Source organism: Papio anubis, chromosome X (assembly GCF_008728515.1).
Source record: "Papio anubis isolate 15944 chromosome X, Panubis1.0, whole genome shotgun sequence".
Classification (NCBI taxonomy): Eukaryota; Metazoa; Chordata; class Mammalia; order Primates; family Cercopithecidae; genus Papio; species Papio anubis.
The window spans coordinates 131,639,615-131,653,465 of record NC_044996.1 but is presented as its reverse complement, the minus strand read 5'-3'; positions in this window follow the sequence as shown (position 1 = coordinate 131,653,465).

Below are 13,851 nucleotides of genomic sequence, written 5' to 3'. Positions count from 1 at the left end.
CTGAGTGTTCAAACTGTGTTCAAATAAGGTAAACACCAACTTGTAACCAAACCAGTTGTTTCTGTACCTCACTTCCGATTTCTGTGCCTCACTTCCCTTTTTTTGTCTATAAATCTTTTTCTAAAAAATTAAAAGGAAATAAAAAAATAAAAGCAAACTGTAATGTTGCAGAGAGCTGTGTGTCAGGTAATGGTGGCCTTTAGGAGCTGAAAATGGTCCCTGGCTGACAGCTAGCAAGAAGACTGGGACCTGAGTCCTACAACTGCAAGGAACTAAATTCTACCAACAACTATGTGAGGTTAGAAGACGACTCTGAGCCTTAGATGAGAACATGGCTCAACTGGAAGCTTTATTTCAGCCTTGTGAGACCCTGAACAGAGAACACAGTTATATAGTGCTTCGACTTCTGACCCATGGAAACTGTGAGATAATACATTTGTGTTGTTTTAAGCTGCCAAGTTTGTGATAATTTGTTACACAGGTATAAAAATACAAATTCAGGGAATGATTTATCTCAAATTCCTCTAGAAAAAGGGTCAGCACACTATGGTCTGGCTCAGATACCAAATCCAGCCTACCACCTTATTTTGTAAATACAGTTTTGTTGGAACACAGCCCATGCCCATTTCTTTGCATATTGTCTATGACTGCTTTCACATTGCAATGCTAGAGTTGTGCAGTTGTAATGCCTAAAATATTTAGTATCTGGCTCTTTCTAGAAAAAATTTGCTGACCCCTGCTCTAAAAGAAGACCTTGAGATAAGTATTTGAGAGCAAGGATTTACTCTAGTAAATACTGAGTGGTGATTCCAGGACACACTAGGGAAGTGGGAAGATGAGACAGGTAAAGGAAGGAAGCCAATGAAGGGTGCATTATTGAGCTTGCTATCCTTGTGTGTGTCTGGGGCTTAGTTTTGCCAGAAAGCTCTGGGAAACAGTATAGAATATGCACCTCAGAGCTCTATAGCCACTAGGGCAAGGGAGTTGGGGTGTTTGTTTATCAACTTGGGTCAGTCATTGGTTGAGGACTGCTGCTTCCATGGCTTTGAAGAAGGCCTTTGGGCAAAAAGATGATGACAGGCAGTTGGAAACCAGCTTTAATTGGCAAAATTAAAGCTGGTGGATAGCGGTGGGACAGGGACAGGGTCTGCTACAGGAGGAAAGGGACCTGAGGACAAGTCTAACTTCTCTCCATTGCCTCACCTCTCTAACAACCTCTCACCAGAGAAAAAGGTGTGACACCTCTACTTAGTGAATTTGGTAGAAGGAGATGAGCATGCTTGGTTCAGGGTTTTTTGGGTTATTTCTCTTCTAAATTTGTCTGCCCACATAAAGGGTCCATTCTGGTTTGCTCTCTACTATGAAAGGAGCTTATGGGGTAAGCACTGGCCCCAGAAACAGGGGAGCCCATAGTTAAGTTCAAGTCAATGGGACTACATTGGGAAATCCATTTGGAGCTGGATTTAAAACCATGCTCCTTAATCATCTTATTAGTAACAAAGTTGATTATTTCCTTCTCCACTGGCTGGACTTCTCAATTGGTCCTGAACTTGGGCAGAAAAGAGGGCTGCAATTTGTTAGGCTCTTAAATTCCACAGATAATTATTATTTTTATGTACTGACTTCCCTAGGTTCTTAATATAACCTAACAAATTACTGTGAAAAACTCAACCAGTGCCCAATTTGTGGAATGGATGTCTTGTGGCTATATTTGCTCAGTATGGTTTGTTTCCTTATACAAAACAAAACTGAGTACAGAGTACTGAATGTTGTATTAGAAACCTACTTTTCCAATTAGCACACAATACTGTTTTTCTGGAAAGATGACAGAAAAGTGCTGTGTATTGAAAAATGTTCATGATGTATTAATACTCTTCTCTTCATAACGTGATCAACAATGGCTTTTTGTGACCTAGAGAGACACACTATATCCTAAAACAGAAATACCAGACATGCATGTCTACCATAAAGAGACTTGCACAGGGAGTGCCGTTTACCCCCAGGGAAAGCAGAAGGAAGCCATATATGAGCGAACAGTAATGCCTTTTATGGTTTCTCTTTTGAAACTTGATTCTTATCAAGTTTCTTTTTTACTTCATGCATAATGAGATTCATGCATAATGAGATTCTCTGCTACTTGTGTTGTTTCTATTTAGTAACTACTGCTATTTCTACTGTGCTAAAAAACAAACAACAACAACATCAAAAAAAACTTGAAACATCTTATGAAATGGCCCTAACAGAAAGTAGAAAGAAAATTGACTAAGGAAATGGAAAAGTTGGACTAAGCATGTTATAAATGTGGTTGAGGTGGACAGAGGATGTGAGTTGGGGGTCAGTGATGGATGAGATTTGCCATGCCTTTCTCACATCTTGAATAGCCCAGATCCTCACGCTCTTGACATGGGGCTTTCTCATATTATGGCTGGTGGCCACGTGTATCAGAAAGGATTAGCCCCAGCTGTAGGTAACAAAGACTTCAAATCACAGTAGCTCAAGAAAATGAACTTTACTTCTCCAATGTCAAAGTCAGAGTGGGGCAGTCCAGAGCTGGTGTGTGGCTGCTGTGTTTCATGACGTCTTCAAGGACCCACACTCTTCTCGTCTCAATGCTCTACCATCCCAGGGTGTTACCTTCCATCTATGGTAGAGAATGAAGGTCAGCCACTATGTCAGAATTCTGGGCAGCAGGAGAGAGAAAGGATGAAGAAGAAAACTGTGCAATGGGCATGCACCAGCTGTCTTTTAAAGGAGGTGCCTGGCAGCAGTCACAGGGCTTTTTTGCTCATACCTCATTGGTCGGAACATAGCCACATGGCTGCAACTAGCAGCAACAGGGGCTGAGAAATGTAGTCTTTCCATGTACCTGGCTGAAAACCAAGGTTTCTACTACTATGGAAGAAGGGACTTCGATATTGGGGGATGACCACAATGGGCCAGAAATTGTTCACTGGGGTGTACCCTCCAAATGTTGTTCCCAAATGCTGCTTGCAGGGACTGGTGCCAACCAACAAGAAAGTATTCACTGGGCTCTATTGAAATGTAAACAAATTTGTGCAAAGTACAGATTTTTTAATAGTCTTACTTAAGGAACTGTCTTTCATTCTGCCTTTGTCTTGCCTTCATGTCTCATGGAATTTTTAATGTTAAAATGTTATTTCTTTTTGAAATCAGGATTGGAATATGTGGTTGTCGTTGGCTACCCTGTGTCCTTACTCCTAATCTACTTGTGTTCTAGGCATTCTACTGCACTCACTCCAGGGAGCCCCTTCCTCAGTCTTTGACAGGCACCACACTTGAGTGCTCTCAAGTCTCTTTTCCCATGATGGTGTAATGGCCTGTTGACTTGGGGAGTGGGTTCAAATCTTGGTCTTCAAGCTCTAATGTGCAGAAATAAAACCTTATTTTTCTGCATTTGACGTTAATTTCTATTTCAACCTGTCATTCAGCAGAGTGGGGGAAATGTAAATTTGCTAAAATCGTGACTCTTCCCTTTTCTGTGGCATTGGGTCTAAATTTGGAGTTGGAGGAGTGGAGGTAGCGATCCGGGCTTTGGGTCCTCTGTTCACTTCTGCATCACCTGAGGTGTTCCTCTTCTTGCCTGGCTCTTTGTCACCCTTCCCCATGGCTCTGTTCCTCATCCCATTGTCAAGGGCCTATGTAGCCAGGCTTTCTCTCAGCTCTCAGTTTCCACTGGGGGACATAGGAATAAACATATGTGTTCTGACTGTGCTTGGTCACAGGAACTTCTGTGGAGCTCCCTAAGACACTGTCCTCTTCTGCCAGCCTCTAATGTATGGGGAACACCCGGGCATGCTCATGCATGGCTGCGTGAGACCCCTCTTCCAGAGACCATAGGCCCATGTTGTAGAAGGCTTTTGCTTGCAAGTCAAATGGCTTGAAAGTATGGATTGAATCATTTTATATGGCAAGAAGGTTGGAAGTAGACAGGCTAATTAAGGTAGTCAGCTCCGTGAAGCTTTCTCAGCCATTCTCTTGGCTTCCCCCTTAGTTATAACATACTTGCTGTGATGCCAAGCACCATGTTTTCTCCTGACCACACCCAAAGCAGCAAGAAATGGTATTTCACTTTCTTTCAAGAAGGAAAATCTTTACAATACCCTTTCCCTTCACAAGTCATTGGGCAGGACTGGGTCATTGGATTACCATGGCTGGTTTACCATGGCTGGTTTACCATGGCAATCATGATTCAATCCCTGGGGCTCAGTACATTGTCACCCACTGTCTGAATACTATCAGGGTTCAGGACAGCCAATGGTGTCTGCTACAGATTCTTTCTGTCCTCTCCTTACCTTAGAGTCTTCTGGGGGTGGGATGCAGGCATAGCAATGCTAGGACCAAAAACATACTTGTGTGTGTACAACTGCCCCTCCGGCAACCTCTCTCCCACAGGGAGTCATCTGGTGGAGAGGAGTGACTGGAAGAAAGCGGCAAAGTATTGTTTTATATTCTTCAATATTGATGGTATTTCCACATATGAGTTCTATTTGCCTCTCCTGAGCATGAGGCTTTCGGAACTCAAAAGCCCAGAGGTGAATCGTATTTTCACTGTTTCCAGATCTCATCCCTTCTCTGAGTTAATGAACAACTGAGCAGGGGCAGGGTTACAGGGCAGAATATTTTCTCATCACACTCATCTGTACCACCAGGTAGACCGCAGCTCCTTGAGGGCAGAAGTTTGCCCTTGTATCCCCAGCACCTGACACTTAGCAAGTGGCCAAACTTGTCACAAAACTAAAAAGATAAAGAACCTCTCCTAGGAGCAGGAAGGGGAGCTATTAAATAAGTTAACAGATTGAACATTAACCTTTGCAACAAGTCCAGAGAGATGATGTTTCAGGTCCCCCAAAGTTTCTGATTTTTCTGATCAGGACAATGAGGCACACTAGATCAAGCCAAGATGACTAGAGTATCATTCCACGTCAACACAAGATTAAGAAGTCATGCCTGTTTCACAGAAAGGGAATGGAAAGAAAGGGTAAAAATTGAAAAATGTTCAAGATGGAAGGGATTTTCTGCAGTGAGTGCTATGGTGCCCAACAGAAAAATGGTATAACTGGGTTATACAACTTGAATTAATGCAATTTGTTATACTTTGAGTAAGAGCAGGTTGAGAGTTAAAGCTTACCGATGAGGAGCAAAGCTCTTCTCTTTTTAATTAATTTTTCGAGGGAGAGTCCTGTTCTGTTGCCCAGGCTGGAACGCAATGGCACAATCAGGGATCACTGCAGCCTCAAACTCCTGGGCTAAATGGATCCTCCTGCCTCAGCCTCCTGAGTAGCTGGGACTACAGGTGTGTGCCACCAACCCTGGCTAATTTTTAAATTTAAATTTTTTTTTTTTTTTTTTTTGGTAGAGATGAAGTCTTGCCATGTTGCCCAGGTTGGTCTAAAATTCCTGGCCTCAAGCTCTCCTCCCGCCTCAGTCTTCCAAAGTGTTGGAATTACAGGCGTGAGCCACTGTGCCCAGCAAAGACCATACTTTTGACTTGTAGTATTATTAGTGTTTTTCTAAAAAGTGTTGTTCTTGGTATTTCCTTTATCCTGTGGCCTTCCTGCCAACTCACAAACTCAAGCCCTGCCATTCTGCACTCATTGCTAAAAGAAGTATTGAGATGCAGAACATAGAGCAATGAAAAACCTCTTCCTGCCTTTTAAATTTCAAATCTTGGCCCTTAGGCCAGACTTGTGCAGTGTTGTTAGGTGGACCCTGTTTAGTGGCACTGCTCAGATCCAGTGTGCACTGACATGGGATTGCTTCCTCTGGGAGGGAGAGGCACCTTGGTCTTATTTGCACAAAGATGCCACAGGGGTTTGAAACAGCCTGGCCCTTAGCTGAGAACAGAAAGGTTAAGGTTTAGGTAATAGATTTAGAGGAGTACTTGAGTCAGAGTCAGGTTTCACACACAGACCCCACACACAGATTTCAGAGACACTCGTAGAAGTATATTATATCCTTTTCCCCTTTAGAAACATCTTCTTGCTTCTTGACACATATGGTACAAGTCTACACTCATTTGCTCCAATGCACTGCAAACCAGTACTGTCCAATAGAACCATCTGCGATGATGAAAAAGGACTATCATGTGCTGTCCATGTGGCTGTTGAGCACCTGAAATGTGGCTATGTGACCAGGGAATTGCATTTTAAATTTTATTCATTTTAATCAAGTTAAATTTAAATGCCAAATGTGGCTAGTTGTTACTGTATTGGACAGTGCAGACATTGAACATTTCCATCATTGAGGAAATTTCTATTGGACAGCATTATTCCTCCAGAAACCAGTCCTGAGATAGGACTTGAAATTCATTTGGAAGATTAAGGGAGTGGGAAAGGGATACAGAAAACGAAGTCAGCCAGAAAAGGCTGTGTTGTTGAGTGCATCTGCTTTGGGGGCAACTGGAGCTGAGTCATGCTGAGGAACTCTGGGAACTGACGTACAGCATGTACCTCAGAATCATCCCACCCAAGAGGTGAAGGAGTTGGTACATTTCTCTACTAATTCCTGCTGATCATTGATTGATGGCTGCCCCAGGGTGTGTGGCTTCTCAGCACTTTTACCTTCAGGCAGAGTCACAGAAGAGAATTGTTGGAGTTGGCAGGGCTTGAGTGCACGAGTCACCCACAGTGCCTGCCCCCTTCACTCCTGACCCCCGGGCTGCTCTCCAGGCATGGCCATAATGTATCATGTGCATCCTTGGAGACATTTTTGCAAACATAAGTATAAATGCATATATGTAAATAGATGTATTTTTTCCATTTATCCAAATGGGTTTATTCCATATATACTCTTCTGCACTTTGCTTTTTTGTTTTTGTTGAGACAGGTCTCTGGAGTCCAGAATTGGAGTGCAGTGGCGTCATCATGGCTCACTGTGGCCTCAACCTCCTGGCCTCAAGCCATCCTCCTGCCTCAACTCCCTAAGTAGCTAGGTCTACAGGCATGTGCCACCATGCCTAGCTAATTTATTATCTTTTGTAGAGACGGGGTCTCACTATGTTGCCCAGGCTGGTCTCAAACTCCTGGGCTCAAGCAATCCTTCCACCTCGGCCCAGCAAAGTGCCGGGATTATAGGTGTGAGCCACGGTGCCTGGCCTGCACTTTGCTTTTTGCACTTAAAAATATACCTTAGAGATTCTCTGTTGGAGTCATTTCTTTAATTCCTTTTCTAGGCTGTACTTATTAAAAACAAGTTCAGACTGAAAGAGAGAAGAGCTGCAATGGCTTGGCTGAAAGAATGCAAAGAGCCTTGTGTTTAGCTTATGGATTTAAAAGGCAAGCTGTTTGTTGAGATTGCAGAGTTTGGTTTAAGGCATTTTGGGATGGAGTGATTTTCCTGTTAAAAACAAATGAGAATTTGCTTGGTGATAAACTCAAGCAGTGTGTGGGCTGATTAGACAACAGAGCATGCAATCAATGCATTAACCTCCTAGGATGACTGCAGTAGCAGACAGCAGCTGTCTCCGAAGGGGGACATCCTCAGCTTGTTCTGAACAGAGGCATCAGAAGTCCCGAGTTGGGGTCCCAGCTCTGCCATTGACTTGTGTCATTTTTGAAGCCTCTTAGACTTTCGGGACCTCTGTTTTCTTGTCTATCAGGTGAGTATGCTAATGCCTGTTCTACCTCCTCTCAATGGGTTTGATGCATGGACAGGCCAGTGTTGCAAATCCAAATGTCTTCAGGGCTATTCAGGCAAGTAAATGAGTCAACTGAGGCTGTTGTAAGTAATGGGGAGTAGTGGAGACTATAGCTAAGAGGAGAATAAATTACATACACGCACACACACACATTTCCCATCTCCCTTGTTTGAACATTTAAGCAAATACTATCCTAAGCAGATAAACCACATCTGTGGACTACCTGCAGCCTTTCAGCAAGAGGTGACATCCTATACATTTGAGTTATAACCTCCATGGAAAGGAGGTGGCTCTGTTGTGACTGTTTACTGGGCCTCATCCCTATTGACTCTTTCAACAACTGTGTTCTTCCATTTCAATTGTCCCTTCCTGCAGCAGTCAAGAGAAGCTTGAAGTTGGCTGTGGAAATGACTCCAAAATGTCAGCGGCTTGAAACAGCAAAGATTTATTTCTTGCCCACAGTACTCATCCATTGGCCATGAAGCTGAGGCTGACCTCAACATCCTAACTCATGAAGCCTGATGGGAACTCAGACTTTATTCTCTGGCAGTTTTTAATCTCTACAAACGAACAAGTGAAAGATACACATGTACACAATATAAACGTCAAATAATCCTGCACAAGCTTAAGACTTAAAAAAGTAGTAGTCCTGTGCCTCACCTCTCCACACCTTATTCTGACTCTCAGAGGCCACCATTTTCAGGTGGTGACAAATACTGTGGGAGAAATAAAGGCATCAGAGGGGTTAAGGAGTGCCCTGCTGTGGAGGCATTGCAGTTTTAAGTATAACATTGAGAAAGTGACATTTGAGAGAAGGATACAGGGACCGATTTACATGGATATCCAGCAGGTAAGCTGTATAGGTAGAGAAATGACAAAGTCCAGGGGTAGGAGTGTTCTGGGCTGTTCTGGATCAGTGCTCCTCACAAAGAGGGGTAGAGGAATCCCTTCAGGGTCTTGATGAAATGCAGACTCTCATTCAGTGGGGCCAGAGTGGGACCTGAGACTCTGCATTTCTATTGAGCTCCCAGTTGATGCTGAAATACTGGTCTAGGGACCACATTTTGAGAAGCAAGGTCCTAGAAAAAGTTAGGAAGTCAATGGGACTGGAGCAGAATGAGAGAAATGGGCGGGTAGAATGAACCGATGACAGAAAGATAATAGGGGGCCAGATCGTGCCATGCTTGTAGGCCGCTGTAAGGGCTTGAGCTCGTATTGCAAGTGATACAGGAGCAGAAAAGTGACTTGTTCTGGCTTATGTTTTAGAATAGATTGTAGGAGGGCAAAGGCAGTTAGGAAGCAATGGAACTAATCCAGGTGAGAGATGGTGATGCTTTGGACTGGGCGGAGATGGTGGGATGGAAGAAGTGGGGAGAGCCAGCAGGCTTTCTGATAGGTTGGTTGGAGGCATGAAAAAGGAGTTGCTTGAGCAACTGGAAGAGTGGAGTTGCCATTTCTGCCCCATCTCTCACATCTATTTTCTCTTTCCAGTTCCACTGCCACTTCTCCAGGTTAGGCTCCATCAATTCGCATTACTGTCATCACCTTTGAACAGATGCTATAAACATATTTGTCTTGAGAAATGGCTTTGTTCAGTTCCAACCTTTGTAAAGACCTTGCGGTTGCTCACAGCATCCATGGTTTAGCAGGGAGGACCCTTCATGAACTGGCTCTTCTCCATGCTTCTGTGTCATCACTCTGCTTCACGAACTAATTGTTCTAGCCCAGAGCTTCATGACTGTCTCCCTATCATGATGCACAGGATATAGAGGGTGTTGAGCTGTGAGATATTTGTAAACACTGGCACAGTCACCCTAAGGCCACCATGTTGTCTCCCAGTCAAAAGCTTTAATCCACTTTGGTTGTGTATACTTTTTTTTTTTTATTATTTCTTAAAGAGACAGGATCTCATTCTGTTGGAGTGAAGTGGTGTGACCTCCTGGGCTCAAGTGATCCTCCCACATCAGCCTCTTGAGCAGCTGGGACTACAGGCATGCACCACCATGCCTGGCTAATTAAACAAAAAAAATTTTTTTTTTTTTAGAGAGATGAGGTCTCATCATGTTGCCCAGGCTGGTCTGGAACTCCAGGCCTCTAGCAATCCTCCCACTTTGGCCTCTCAAACTGCTGGGATTACAGGTGTGAGCCACCATGCCTGGCCTGGATGTATATCCTTTAAGAAAGCAAGCCATTTGCAAACTTTCCTTTACTGTTCTTTTATCATTATATCAAATTATTCACATCTGTGCTACTCAGTGTGGTATCTATAGACCAGCAGCATCACCTGGGAGCTTGATAGAAATACACGTTCATGGACCCCACCCCAGACCTACTGAATGAGAATCTCTGAGAGCAGGGCCCGGGAATCTGTGTTTTAATGAGCTCCCCAGGATATTCTAACATGTACTAAAGTTTGAGAAGTAATGCCTATCATACCTCAAATTGAACATCAGTAGACCCCCCCACACCATAGTTGAGAACAGCCAACTTAGCCTAGTGGGTACAACTTTGGCTGTACAAGAATCACCAGGGGAGCTTTAAAAAACAAAAACAAAACCAGCAATGGCTGGGCCCCCATGACCAACGATTCTGCTTTAATTGATGTAGGGTGGGATCCAAGTGATTCTAACATGCAGCCAGGTCTGAGAACCTTGCAAGCTGACAGACGGATCTCCGTTCTGTTTCCCACACACAGCTGTATCTTCCGCCTTGCACTGTTCTCTCTTCCTGGAGTGCTTGTTTGTGCCATCTGCATGTTGCCAACTCTATTCATTCTGGGAATCTGAGCCCAGACTCACCTCCTGCATGCATTGGTCCCCGAGCTTCTCCTCCCCTCAATTACTGCTGCATCTGAGCTGCACTTTCCTCACTAACCAAAGTCTCTACTACCTTTGTCACATTTGTTACTCACTTTTGTTACTTTAAAAATCCCTTACTACATAATGTTTGGTGTAATATCCATTTCTGATCTCTTTTGTATCTTTGCAGTGACCCAGAAAATGGTGGATGGATGCTTAACAAATGTTTGTTGTGAAAGAATAGTTCAAGTAGCATCAGAGAGAATTTACATTTTATTGAAACCTCATGAGTGGCCGCTATGGCACTTGTGGCCAAACGTGACCCTTACATTGTACTCTGTTAAAATGAGGCCTCATTCCATGAAAAACTGTTCCTCAAACTGTGTCCCATGGAGTATCTGTGGCCAGCATATACAAATACTATTCTAAAGAACAACTGTTCTTTGACCAGAAAATAAAAATTAAGAAATATTACAAACCACACAATTTCTGCATGTACTAGTCAGGGTTCTCTAGAGGGACAGGACTAATAGGATAGATGTCTATATGAAAGGGAGTTTATTACAAAGAATTGACTCACACAATCACAAGGTTAAGTCCCACAACAGGCTGTCTGCAAGCTGAGGAACAAGGAAGCCAGTGGTGGATCAGTCGGAGTCCCAAAACCTCAGAAGTAGGGAAGCCAATAGTGCAGCCTTCAGCCTGTGGCCAAAGGCCCGAGAGCCCCTGGCAAACACTGGTGTAAGTCCAAAAGTCCAAAAGCTGAAGAACTTGGAGTCTGCTGTTTGAGGGCAGGAAGCATCCAGCACGGGAGAAAGATGAAGGCAGGAAGACTCAAGCCAGTCTAGTCCTACCATGTTCCTCTGCCTGCTTTTATCCTAGCTGTGCCAGCAGCTGATTAGATGGTGCCCACCCAGATTGAGGGTAGGTGTGCCTCTCCTGGCCCACTGACTCAAATGTCAATCTCCTTTGGCAACACCCTCACAGACACTGACACTCAATATTAGTCATCACACTGCACATCACTCTTTAGCTTTTCCTACCATCCCCAGACCACAGAGCTTCTTAGTCTTTCTTCTTATTATTACTTTTCTTTCCACAGAGCAGAGATTCACATAACATAAAAGTAACCATTTGAAAGTGAACAGTTCAGTGGCATCTAGTACATTCACCATGTTGTGTAACTGCCACCTCTATCTAGTTCCAAAACATTTTTATCACCCCAAAAGGAAACTACCCACAAGCAGTCATTCCCCAATTTCACCAACTCCCAGTCCCTGGCAACTACTAATCTGCTTTCTGTCTCTGTGGATTTGCCTATTCTGGACATTATTTTATTTGTTTTTTGAGATGGAGTCTCACTCTATCACCCAGGCTGGAGTACAGTGGCGCGATCTTGGCTCGCTACAACCTCTGCCTCCCAGGTTCAAGCGATTCTCCTGACTCAACCTCCCGAGTAGCTGATATTACAGGTCCCTGCCACCACGCCCAGCTAAGTTTTGTATTTTTAGTAGAGACGGTGTTTCACCATGTTGGCCAGGCTCATCTCGAACTCCTGACCTTAAGTGATCTGCCCAACTCAGCCTCCCAAAGTGTTGGGATTACAGGCATAAGCCCCAGCGCCTAGCCTGGACATCATTTTATGTGTATGGAATCATGCAATATGTGGCCTTTTGTATCTGGCTTCTTTCTTAGAGCATAATGTTTTTGAGGCTTCTCAGTATCTGTTTACAGCTACTTTTTTTCCCCTACTTATCCCTCATATACTTGGTTTTCTCAAAGTTCTACCCTTAGCTTTCTTTTCTTTTAACCTTTGTGGCCTCACTAAATGGTTTACTCTATTTCTGTAGAATCTACTACTACAATTAGACCCACAATTGCTCTGTGTCTGCTCCTGGCCCAAATTTCTCTCCTGGATCCAAATCTGTGTACTTAAGTGCCCACTGGACTACTCTGGTTCTGTCACCTGCAATTATAGGAAAACCTCCTCTTCTCCTTTTCTCTTCTTGAGTTTGCTAGCTCACTCAATGGCGACATTTCCCCCAATCTCCCAAGCCAGGGGCTCACCTCCCTATCAGGGTGGTAAAGTATAGCACAGAGGCAAGGGCTCAGAAAGACTTGAAACCTGGGTTCAATCTTTACCCTTCTATGACGTTTTCTAGCTTGCTGGCTTTGGACAAGTTACTTAATCTAAGTTCATTTCTGTATCTGGGAAATTAGAAATTGACTCCCAGTGTTGTGCTGGGATGAAATAAGGTAGCATATGTAAAGTGTTCAGTGCACAGCAAGCTCGTATTATTACACTCATCACCAACCAATCACACATTTCCCATCTCTATTGGTTTCCTGTTGCTGCTATGACAAATTACCACAAACTTAGTGACTTAAAGCACACGAATATGTCCTCATGTTTCTGGTGGGCAGAAATCTGAAAGGGGTCTTACTGGGCTAAAATCAAGGTGTTGGCAGGGCAGCTTGTCTTCTGGAAGTCCTAGGGGAGAATCTGTTTTCTTGATTTTTCCAGTTTCTTGAGACTGCCGGCATTCCTTGATATATAGCCCCTTCCTTTCATTACTCCAACCTACCTCCCTCTTATAAGGACCCTTGTGATGACATTGGGCCTACTTGGAGGACCCAGGATGCTCTCTCCCGGGCAAGCTCCTTAACTTGGTTACATCTGCAAAATCTTTGGGGATGCAAAGGAATGTATTCACAGGTTCCACATTGGGAGGGCCTATCACACCATCTCAAGGACCCACGTAGGTCAACATCCATGCCTACCCTGTCATTTTCTAACTTCCCACTCTATTCGAGGCTAATGTGAAGCTCAGTCAAATCTATCTGGCAATGAGGAAGAGCAGTCTGAAGATCAGCATATCTGGTAAATCTGCAATGCTTGTCTTGTATGTCCATTATATAAAATGGGGACATTACAACATTTGGAATAAACTGGAAAAGAGAAATCATATAACCTACTATTTTTAAGGATTTGAAGGCCTACCACATGGATGCGATCTTGTGCTTCTGTGTTCACAAGATGGTCCTCTATTAAGTATGATATTGAGTTGACTAGCCATTAAATGCCCTTTCAACTCTGTGATTCTCAAAGTCAGAAGACAAGGGCTAATTGTATATCTGTATTAGTTTGTTTTCATGCTGCTGATAAAGACATACCCAAGACTGGGCAATTTACAAAAGAAAGAGATTTAGTGGACTTACAGTTCCACATGACTGGGGAGGCCTCACAATCATGGCAGAAGGTGAAAGGCCTGTCTCACATGACAGCAGACTTTTGAGACTTATTCACTATCATGAGAACAGCATGGGAAAGACCTGCCCCCATGATTCAATTACTTCCCACCAGGTCCCTCCCACAACACATGGGAATTCAAGATG